Consider the following 12246-nt stretch of genomic DNA (forward strand, 5'->3'; position numbering starts at 1 on the left):
CTAAGCTCCCCTAAAATTCTAGTACAGTTCGGTTCTCAAGTAAAATACAAGTTTTTTTTCTCATATTTTTTGCTAGATTTTATCTACAGATGAGTTCATTGTCAGTTTTTCTAGGGAGACTTAATATATTTTCCTCGTCACCCTAGGGAGCCTTTTTCAAAGTTCTTTCTCTCTTTTTATAGTCAATTGTAGCGATTATAAGAATACATAATAGGTCCGTTGAATGCACAAGTCTTTTTTTCTCACACTTTTGTGTCATGTGATTCAATGGAAATAAAAAGTTCCTGCACAAGTTCTTCCAGCACAAGGTTAATTTGTCCCTGTCGGTGCAGCGGTGGCGCCCGCTGACGATACGTCCCCAGCCGATGAGGTATTGGCAGCTTCTGGTGCGGAACCGCTGCTTGTAAATGAGCCTTGGACATGGTACTGTGCATGTGGTGGTACGAGGATTGAAATCAGTGATGGCTGAATAGACATTCTGATATGAAAACAAAAGTACTTAGGGGAACATGAGTCATTTCAAAACATTCTTTCTGTCACATGGATTTGCAAAATGTTTTCAATATTTTGTGGTCTGAATGGTTTTGATAGTCAATCAAGGGTCAACTCTACCCTTCTCCTGGTTATTGTTATTCGTGCTGATTCTAAATTCAGGATTTCTTTTCTTACATGATATGTCAACAAAATATTTTCATAAAAATTTTCTCAAAATCTAATTGAGAGAATATATATAGTTTTGTAGTTATTTATAGAAATAAGCATTGCTGTTTTGAAGACAGTTTGGACGATTGTGAATCACAACACTGAGTTTGCACAACAAAATTAGAAAACAAGACCGATGGAAATTTCAAGGTTGTTTAACACCGTGTTAGGCACACATACCCACATACCTAGAAACTAGAATTAGTGTAAACAGGACAATTTAGGTTACGACTCAAAAGGGAGACGCTACAAAGCCCATGTTTCTATACAAAGGCTTTGAAACAGACCATTACAACACATGTCACGTACTTGGGAGAACTCAATAATCGTTGGGAAATGGATCTGACGAGAAATTTGTTGTTAAGCATTGCAGGGAATTATCACATTTTGTCCCGAGTACAGAGTACAGATGTGTTAAGGAGTTAGACATTCGAGTATGTAAGCCCGAATGTTCAATCTTCTCTCCTTTCGCCTACTTCATTAATGCACAGACGCATGACAGTCGTAAAGTAACGTGGGGTATCGGTAAAGAGGTCACACAAGTCTTTAACCATTGTGTAGATGGATGTGGAAACGCTTCACCGAATACGATATCTGTAAACATATCGATTGCGCATGCTCGGCAAACTTAAATTACCATTTCCTTTGTGTGTTTTTTCTTTCATACGTGTTGTGTTTGCGAAAGACGGCCGACTTCGTTTTTCGTCTGGATCACTTCGTTCATTTCGTCAGAAACCGCTGTGGACATTACGGCAGGAAATTCTATGTGAATTTGATCAAGTTGCAAATCAAGTTGGCGCGCCAGAGACACCTTTAAAGCATTGCTTCCACTGAAGTACCAGGTCAAGGAATATCTCATATTAGTGCAAGGTAAGATAACTTCGGCCCTGCGATTACATAAATAATTGTCGCTTGTTTTCATTGTTTGAGTCAAAGTGAAATTACAATGCATTGAGTGAATAAGTAATCATAATCCAAAGTGGCATGAAACATTAGCAGCAACCTGCCACTTTGCAGCCGTCTATACAATTAACATATCGGTACGGTACTCTTCTTATACCTGAAATTGGCGACGGGACCACTCAAGCCGAAACATTGCTTCTAGTGTCACTAAGTCCCCTGTCGCTGGTATGCCTATTGACGTATCACAGTCGGTAGAAAGAAGCCGTGAATTTTATGAATAGCCGACGTCACTTTGTCCGACTCTGGTAAATTGGTTCATTTATATGAAAGCGCGCCTGACCTTATGATGACCTTATAGCACTTCCTTAACCCTTTCACCACCATGGTTTGTCCCAAATCCAGTTTTCTATGGTAAAGTTGGACCTGTATACAGGGAACTGGGGGTGAAAGGGTTAAAGCACCACGTATGCAGATTTATCTGGCAGTTAAGTATCACACTAATTAATTAATACACATTCTGGCTTATCATTCACTTCATTTCAATGTATTGATTCGTAGCCCTAAAGATGTATAAAACAACATGTGTTTAATAAGCCATGCCATGCCATAACTATAGTGCTCTTCAATTTAGACACTCAATAGAAGTAAGAAGTAAGCATACTTTCAGACAAGGACTTTTTGGTCAGGTAAAAGCGAACTCAGCTTTAGAGACTTGAGATAAACTGCCGGCATTCCTATGTACCGTACTCGCACTAATAAACTTCAAGCATTGATGCGGAAAATGGTCCAAAAATTGTCAAACAATCAAGTTTATCGTGCTTCTCTAATTTGAAGCGAGTATCACGACAGCTTATTTCTTGACGAAAACTACAAAGTCACAGGGGCAATTAACAATGAATATTGTTTATACTCAAAAAATATCCTGCTGCAATTATTTTTCCGGCGAGAAGTTTTGTCTCGTGTCAGCGGGTCGGGATGGAGGTTTTTTCAGAGTAATCTTTTGGCTTAGTGGACAAGTTTATTACAGTTTAGCATTTATTGTAAACTTGTAAACATAACATGGCTAAAAATAGATGGCTATGAATTTCAGGATGACAACTCGGTACAGTCAGGTTCCAAATACTTTCGTGGCTATTTTGGCAATTTTGTATATATTTCTCCACGATAGTACACTATCATGGGATGATCTCGTACACTTCGGAAAGCGAAATTTCTGGATGGCCCGACAGCTTTTTCTTTGCAGTTTGAATAATTTTGTGTTTAATTGTGATTGTTGCATTGTGATTAAATAACTATGAAAATGAATTTTCATTGGCTATCATTTCCCGAGCCTGTTATCCTGGTACATCAGTTCAGATAATGATATTTTATTGAAAGTCTGCACTGTCGCCTTTTAATTGCATAATAAAGTCATAGTAGCCTATGGCCTTTTTATGTCTAGCTGGGTTGACTGTATGAGCGTCGGTCATCTCACAGCGATCAACATGTCGTCCACTAAGTAATTTCATGTCACGGTAGTCCGTGTGGGCTACCATTTCATGGGTTTTGTAGCCCCGGGGAAAAGTTGGTAGTCTGTGGACGCGGGACTACCGCTAATTTCGAGCCCTCTATCATTTGACACAGCCATAATGAGTTCGGTAACCTGACCCCTGAAGTAAGGTTAGTGCAGTGGTCAATAGATACCTATTGGGGTGGGGGTTCTGTTAGTATGCAAAGTAGAGGTATTATTGCTGACACAAGAGAGTCATTCAGGACGTATAGGGGCCTCATTCTGAACATAAAGGGACCACATGCAAACACAATGCATGATTGCTCACCAACATTTTTTCTCCATAAATTGAAGTTTTAAAGCACATTTCAGGAGACCTTTGACATAAGAGAGTGATGCGTAATCATTTTTATCCATTTTGTAAACGAATTCTTGAAAAGTTTGAGATCTCTTTTCGTCCATATTTTACTATCGGTCAATACCTGGACCAATATACTGGCCAAAATATGAAAACATGCTTGGAACGGTAGTCAGGGAATCACATTTTCGGGGTGTTTATTATTCATGAAAAAGTGAACTACGTGGTACTTTCCTTGTGTTGACCGACGTTATATTCATATAACTGTCATTTTAATTACTGCAGATCATAAATTATTGCATAGTGTACTTTCATTTTTCATTTATAATTAACGTGATTAATATTATTAAATGTGTGTGTGATTTTGAGAAGGCCTATTCACAGATATAATTAGAGGTTATAAACGGCGAACGAGGGTATTTGGTTGCGGATATAAGACCTCTGGGGTGAAAATGAGCATATTTGGCGGGAAATAATCACCGAGCGAAGCGAAGCGTCTTTTAAGTAAAATTCTTGATTATTTCACCCAAATATGCTAATTTTCACCCGAGAGGTCTTATATCCGCAACCAAATACCCGAGCGCACCGTTTATAACCTCATTATAATATGCTAAAGTTAAAAACAAGTGGACAATGTCGTTATTTAGGGCCGAAGTCGGAGCGAGAGTTCAGGAGCGCCCAGCCTCATTATACAAACTCAAAAAAGAACGTTTTAGAACGCGCGCGCGTGCACAGTTGAATTCACAAAATACGGTTACGCAACGCATCGATATCGCGATTAGGCATCCAACTTGAAGAATTTTACTTCAAAAAACTCTCAAAAAACTTTAAAAAATTACGTTGTTGTTACTTTGCCTCCGCTGCTTACAGAAACTCTTCATATGTTGGTTCGTCAAGCTGCACTAGACTAAAATTTAACAATCAAAATCAATCTGAAGCCATAGACTTGTTCGACATTATGGCGCGTTGAGCTCTCAAGTTGGCGTTCGAAATTTGCGCGAGCTCAAAAATGTTACGCGGCGCGCAGGTCTTCTTGTTGAGAATATAAACCCCGGCTCCAGCCAATCAGATTGCCGGATTCCAGCTAAGCATATTATAATTGATATTCAAAACGATCATCACCCAATGTGTTTACTGCAAGGTAAACAATTCAAATTTTCAATGTTCACAAAAGTTAGACGATGAAAATATATTCCTAGCGCTTCAAAGTAAGCATACTTAAGTGGTTGATCAGGAATAAGTTGTTAAATTGAAAGAATCCAAATAACATGTTCCTGAAATGTATTCTGCCTTAATAAAAGGTTTGATCCGAAGGTTTGGGCCAAACATCACCCCTTAGGTCGATGTACTAAAACACTGAAGAGATGGAAAATTCACAAAATTAGGCACACCCTGAAACCCCTTTTGCAAACATGGCATTTATTTAGATACGACATGATATGAAATAACTGTGTCACTGACAATTTAAGCCAATTCAGTAAAAGCATACAGCGATCTCAGTGTCAATAGAAGTTCATTGACTTTTCTGTTGGGTCATGGACGTTTCTTTTTTTAGAGTCCTATTTCCCCATTATTTCTCTCATTTTGTTTCGCTCAATAACTTTCCATATATGTGAATCACAGCGTGTGTTTGCAAAGATGAACTTCTTTTTTCTGTTTTTTTTATTTATAGAAAATACCGTGGGGTATCTTTACCCTAAAAATAAATCACGCTCTCTATAGTTTGATTCAGGTATGACGACTGCGTAAATTGGTTTCTCGTCGAACACTACATCTCAACGACAGTTAACCACGTTTTCCGTGCACAAATATAAAGAGTAGACAAGCAATTTTTGACCCACGTCTGTCGGCCAGAAGAAATATTTACATTCACATGAACATTCTCAGTCTTCTCCTCGTGGTGTAAACTCGAAAAATTTTTTGTTAGACAGGAAGTATGATTAGGTTGCTTTGTTGGATTTGCCGATAGGGAGAGGCGGATATATCCCGATCAGATTGCAGTGAAGACTCCGTAGAGTATGGGGAGAAGTCTTAGTGGATAACTTCGGAGAAGGGATATTTCAAGTTTAGGATAAGGGAGACGAAAAGCTTATGAACTTATGAAAACAAATTCAATTATAAGCTTGATAGCAGCACTGATTGCTGTTGATCCGTGGGTAGAAACATGTCTTCACATGGTCTTCAGATTGGTACAAATTGGTATGTGCGTCTGCAGAGCGTGAATGTTTGCAGTATTCAATTTTTGACCCAACACAGGTCGTTGAGACACCCTCAATGAGTCTACTGACCCTTAAAGTACGGCTCTTTCACAGGGCGATAGAACCTAAGTATAAAGGCATTGCTGAATTGGAGATCCCATTATTACGCAAATTACAGATACTATCACTGTTAGAAAGTAGTCGCTCTGAACTAAAGGGACGACATATACTAAACAGATTGCAATGACTCCTCAAAGCTTGTCTATCTGTAGATTTATAGTGTTTTGGTGTTTCTTCAGTTGGTGTCCAACAGGGTCTGATATGCTGAGATGCCGAAATAACGCCACACACGTCGAAAATCTTTTATTTAGCAACTTTGTCATCAAACTACCCTTCAACAACCTAGACTTTGTCAATTCGCGTGAAACGATAGTGAATTAGTGCCAACACTTCGGGCGCAAAATAGGAACTTTATCTGTGCAAAATTCATGTAAGGGGCAGAACGCTGAAGGATTTCGTGTAGCACAATGTCTGAGTTCCTGTTATATTTCTCTGTTCTGTCCTTAGTACATTATACATCCCCCGAAGATTACAAGACCGGGTTATTTTGTTCAGTGCGTAGCTCTGTAAATGAACTCTGCCCTTCAATAATGTATCATTGACTTCCAAATAAACTAAGTCCGGTTTTGCTTTCGGACCTTTACTGCATGTAGTCGTATTTCAACATTGACGGACTACAGTTTGCAAGAGTGGTTCAGTGGATGTCGGACCGCTATTTAAAGAGGCACTCCCACTTGGTAACATTTTTAAAACACATTTTTGAATGCCAACCGTCGATATTTGATGTGGCGACTGCGCGCGGATCGCGAGATATCGATAAAAGCATGCCTCAAAAAGTAAAAAGTTTGAATTCCGGTGGCCCACCTAAATTCAGCTTCCGAACATCGAACGTTCGACCCTTGGGCCATTGTCAACTAAGCTAGGGAGTACTAGTCTACGCTAACGCTGCTGTACGCTATAGTACCACTCGCGTTAGTGATCGGTCATTCCCCCAACGGGAGAAAGCTGAGTCTTACTGACTCGGCCAAAAGAAAAAAAAAGAAAAAAGAAAAAGAACGTTTGCTGATTCCACTAGTATAGCCGCTGAGAAACTATCGGGAGCGCCTCGGCATTCTTACCCATTGATAATCGATGCATCGATGGTCTGTGACTCAATTCTGGTAGCACACTAAGATTGACCCTTTCTACAGGAAAACTGTCTCAATATTTAGAGTACATTTGACTTGAAAAAAAAACCAACATTTCATCTCGACAACAGCCGGGATAATCGCGGTAGGCGCACCTAGGTAAACACATCTTTGCGTTTCTAAGAGCGCACTGCACGGATTGCCAACTCGAGGCGACAATGCAATACAATACAGTGGCAATGGACATTGACAGGATTTCAACATTTTGAAACTGAATATGGCAAAAACTACCTTGACGCGGTAGGAGATGATATCAGTGATATAAATCTGAACTGTACATTTTCTTGCATATTCAAATTGGAAACATTTTTACGAAACGGAACTTAGTTTCGGCCGACAGGCTGTCTCAGCACTGGCAGACGACAAAATGTAGTCATCAGAGGCGGCTAATATTTTACACGTAAAAAACTGATATCTACGTGGTATTGGTTAAAAATATAATTCAACTGATTGAGAATAATGAAAACGACAAAAACTAAGGAGAAGTTTAAAAAAAACTTACCTGGGGTAAAGGCATAATGCTGTATATAAAGTCTTCGCAGTGGGAGGTAAATTGATTGCGTCAATTATGGACTCCCTAGAATATCGTCAATCAGCACAACAAAAAATCTTCGGGGGATTTCGGGTCATAATCCGAAACGATCATAAAACTTCGGGATGTGAAAAACACGCTCAGGAAATGACACGTTTTTATCGATATCTCGCGATCTGCGCGCAGTCGCCACGTCAAATATCAATCGTTGGCATTTAAAAATGTGTTTTAAAAATGTTACAAAGTGGGAATGCCACTTTAGTGTCAAAATTGTAAACATATCTTATCTCAGTGAATCAATATCAATGTGACTTATTCTTGCCAACGGATCGTCTGATACATAGGCTAGCCAAGTAACTGTATTAAGTAAACCCCAACTATACAGCAGGGAAAACGCAATGGATAGTATAAACTTAATGGATTCTCCAACAAGTTCAGTTATGCTCGATGGAAGTTTTGCAAATGCAATAATTAATGACACGAATAATATTGCTAGTGGCCTGGGTCAAATGTCTTGCCAATTGAACAATATCTTGAACTTACATATTGACTACTTATTCATTGAACATTATTGCTATTGACTCCATAAAAGTAATGAAAGGTTTGAGACGAATAGAGGCTGAGGCGTGTCAAAGACTGACAGACGGAAGATCGGAGCTTAATCCATGAATACCTCGGCCTTCGTCCGCGAGGACTTTAAAGTTCCCACTAACATTTTATTAAGCGGGGACTATGACATTGACCATGGCTAGTTTACAAATATCACAGTATGTCGAGAATATTTATAGAATAGTATAGGGAGAATGTTATATATAACAAATAGAATTGGTGAAAATATGAAAGGTAATGACTACATTGTAAATGCACATTGTACCAATCACAACTTTCACTCATTACTGCCATTGATCAGCACTAGGATTACATAGGGTAGACGTAAGGGTAAGATTCATAAATTTAAGCCAAGCTTGAATACTACGATTTTATACTTGTATGGAACCAACTTACGTTGCAAAATTATTGCATGTTTTGATGGCTGCGACAGTTTGCTAAGTCTATTGGTATTCGCCGCAGTGTGATAGGGACAAGGCAAGCGAAAAGCAAGCACCAATTTAAAGCAGAAACTTTCGCTTCACTATAATGGTGAGTAAGTGGATCGAATCGGCCGAGCATCACTCAAGTAACAGAACGAAGGGATACTTGGCACACCATGGGTATGCTATCCCCTACATTTAGTTCACTTAAAGTTGCCATTGATTGTAAACATATTGGGACCCTTACAATGCGACCATAAACCTATAGTATACCAATGTCATGAGAGCCTGAAGGCTTCAGATTTCTGTCTTTGTGTCATAATCTATGTGCGGTGTATTGAGAGTGTCCCAGTTAAACAGGAAACAGACTAAATGTCATAAACACTAGTAGAAATCTAAGTTTCGAAGCACGGTTTGACATTTGCATTTTGTTAGAATGCCGGTTGTACACTTCAGTTGTAGAACCTTGCCCGGCTTTTCACAAAGACTTGTTTACAAACCTGTCCAGGGGTGAGCATTTCCTTTGGGCCCCAGTGACCTGAATGCCATGAATCAATGAAATGTCGAGGTGCTGCGCTTGTATGAAGTAAAGAAATCTTATCACGTAGCTTAGACCCCGCTGAATAGACCCAATTGAGAACCACACACTGGTACCTTCAACTTTGACACACAGGGAATGACAGACAAACAAGTATAGTCAGTACTGCGCGCTATCTTTTACACTTTATGCCTTGCTGATGGTGATTCCAAATTGCACCATTAATAATATGGTTTCCATTGATTCCTTGTTCCATTGATTCCCTTCCACTTGCTCAGTGGTCGAAAATTGGCGCTAAGATTTGAATGCTAGCAAATGTAAGGTACTTACCATCACCTTAAAAAAGAAACCTGTTAAGTTTAATTACCCTGGGATAATTGTTTGCTCGATCATGTTTCTCACATTAAGGATTTGAGTATCATTTTTGATTCTAAATTCACTTTTGTTCATCACAATGACTCTATCGTAAGTAAAGCCAATCGCATAATTGGTCTCATTAAACGCAACTTCAATTTGATCATTCAAGTTGCTGTCCTTCGACATCTGTTGATTACTATGGTGCGTCTAATTTTAGAATATAATACAGTTATTTTCAATTCAATTTCTGACAGTCAGGCAAACCGTATTGAGTCAATTCAGAAACGTTTTAAATATTTACATCATAAGCAGGGATGTCACAGTGACTCTTCGTCTTGGTGTAATTGTGACTATGAATGCTCTGTTTTTTATTTAAAATTCAACCTTTGTTCTTACGTAGGAAACTATTTGATTGTATGTTTGTGTGTAAATACCTTTTATCTTCTTACGACTCTACAGAATGTACAGGTTTTATGGTCTTTGCGTACCTAGATACTCTGCTAGACATAGACCTCTATTACACATCCCTTACTGTAGAGTTGATGTTACAAAAATGGCCTGATTGGACGTACGTCACGACTTTTTAATGATTTTATTGATAAGGTTTGCGAAGTCGATATTTTTGAAGAATCTCATTCAACTTTTAAAAAACATGTTAATTTGTTTTTGTCATTTTTGATGTCTAGGGTACTTTTTTGTTTGTTTAAATTTTAGTGTATTTTATCCTTTTCTTTATTTTCTTGTCTGTAATGGCTGTCTGATTGCGGTGTTGATGAGCAAATAAAATAAAATAAAAATTGAAGAACATAACAGATTAACCTTGAAGAGGGCAAATGACCGAGTGTGCAAGTATGACATGCCGTACCCCAGCAGACGCATGATAATATAGTTTACTCCGATAAATCTGCTTTCCAACCAATCGACCGATCAAAATGTCAAACATGAACCGTCAATTAACAAACGTGGCGCTTTCAAGACCAGTGTATGCTGGTATACCTATTTTAAAATGTTGAAGGCAAACTGTCTTCTCAAAAGTCAACGACTGAAACCAATGTGTTGCACAATGACTGGTGGTTACACCTCTCCAACCTTCAATGGATGCCAATTTGCATTCAGAGGTCAGCATAGGTATTCATGCAGTTACAGCTTTCTTTGATCCTTTACAGGGCATATTTTATCGTCCCTATTTTAGAAGTTCGTAGATCTCCATGCAAGCTTTGACCATTTCGACTATCAATGCTACCGTAAATCCGTATCCGTGATAGTACACTGTCATGGGATGATCTCGTACACTTCGGAAAGCGAAATTTCTGGATGGCCCGACAGCTTTTTCTTTGCAGTTTGAATAATTTGTGTGTTTAATTGTGATTGTTGCATTGTGATTAAATAACTATGAAAATGAATTTTCATTGGCTATCATTTCCCGAGCCTGTTATCCTGGTACATCAGTTCAGATAATGACATTTTATTGAAAGTCTGCACTGTCGCCTTTTAATTGCATAATAAAGTCATAGTATGGCCTTTTTATGTGTAGCTGGGTTGACTGTATGAGCGTCGGTCATCTCACAGCGATCAACATGTCGTCCACTAAGTAATTTCATGTCACGGTAGTCCGTGTGGGCTACCATTTCATGGGTTTTGGTAGCCCCGGGGAAAAGTTGGTAGTCTGTGGACGCGGGACTACCGCTAATTTCGAGCCCTCTATCATTTGACACAGCCATAATGAGTTCGGTAACCTGACCCCTGAAGTAAGGTTAGTGCAGTGGTCAATAGATACCTGTTGACACAATGCCTTTAAAAGGGGTGGGGTTCTGTTAGTATGCAAAGTAGAGGTATCATTGCTGACACAAGAGAGTCATTCAGGACGTATAGGGGCCTCATTCTGAACGTAAAGGGACCACATGCAAACACAATGATTGCTCACCAACTTTTTTTTCTCCATAAATTGAAGTTTTAAAGCACATTTCAGGAGACCTTTGACATAAGAGAGTGATGCGTAATCATTTTTATCCATTTTGTAAACGAATTCTTGAAAAGTTTGAGATCTCTTTTCGTCCATATTTTACCATCGGTCAATACCTGGACCAATATACTGGCCAAAATATGAAAAAATGCTTGGAACGGTAGTCAGGGAATCACATTTTTCGGGGTGTTTATTATTCATGAAAAAGTGAACTACGTGGTACTTTCCTTGTGTCGACCCGACGTTATATTCAAATACAGCAATAACTGTCATTTTAATTACTGCAGATCATAAAGTATTGCATAGTGCACTTTCTTTTTCATTTATAATTAACGTGATTAATATTATTAAATTTGTGTTTGATTTTGAGAAGGCCTATTCACAGATATTTGATATTCAAAACGACCATCACCCAGTGTGTTTACTGCAAGGTAAACAATTCAAATTTTCAATGTTCACAAAAGTTAGACGATGAAAATATACTCCTAGCGCTTCAAAGTAAGCATACTTAAGTGGTTGATCAGGAATAACTTGTTAAATTGAAAGAATTCAAATAACATGTTCCTGAAATGTATTCTGCCTTAATAAAAGGTTTGATCCGAAGGTTGGAGCCAAACATCACCCCTTAGGTCGATGTCCTAAAACACTGAAGAGATGAAAAATTCACAAAATTAGGCACACCCTGAAACCGCTTTTGCAAACAAGGTATTTATTTAGATACGACAAGATATGAAATAACTGTGTCACTGACAATTTAAGCCAATTCAGTAAAAATATAAAGCGATCTCATTGTCAATAGAAGTTCATTGACTTTCTGCTGGGTCATGGAGGTTTCTTTTTTTACAGCCTATTTCCCCATTATTCTCTCATTTTGTTTCGCTCAATAACTTTCCATTTATTTGAATCACAGCGTGTATTTGCAAAGATG

General features: G+C 38.6%; 1 protein-coding gene across 1 annotated transcript in view; it reads left to right on the forward strand.

Annotated features, from left to right (window-relative positions):
* The first annotated feature begins 1408 nt into the window (after positions 1–1408).
* Positions 1409–12246, forward strand: part of LOC139127429 (uncharacterized) — a 53145-nt gene continuing 42307 nt past the window's right edge. The window contains exon 1 of the mRNA XM_070693354.1: positions 1409–1572. The gene's annotated coding sequence lies outside the window, so the exon portion shown is untranslated. The remainder of the gene's footprint in view (positions 1573–12246) is intronic.

This window comes from Ptychodera flava, unplaced genomic scaffold (assembly GCF_041260155.1).
Source record: "Ptychodera flava strain L36383 unplaced genomic scaffold, AS_Pfla_20210202 Scaffold_31__1_contigs__length_3010019_pilon, whole genome shotgun sequence".
In the NCBI taxonomy this organism is placed as follows: domain Eukaryota; kingdom Metazoa; phylum Hemichordata; class Enteropneusta; family Ptychoderidae; genus Ptychodera; species Ptychodera flava.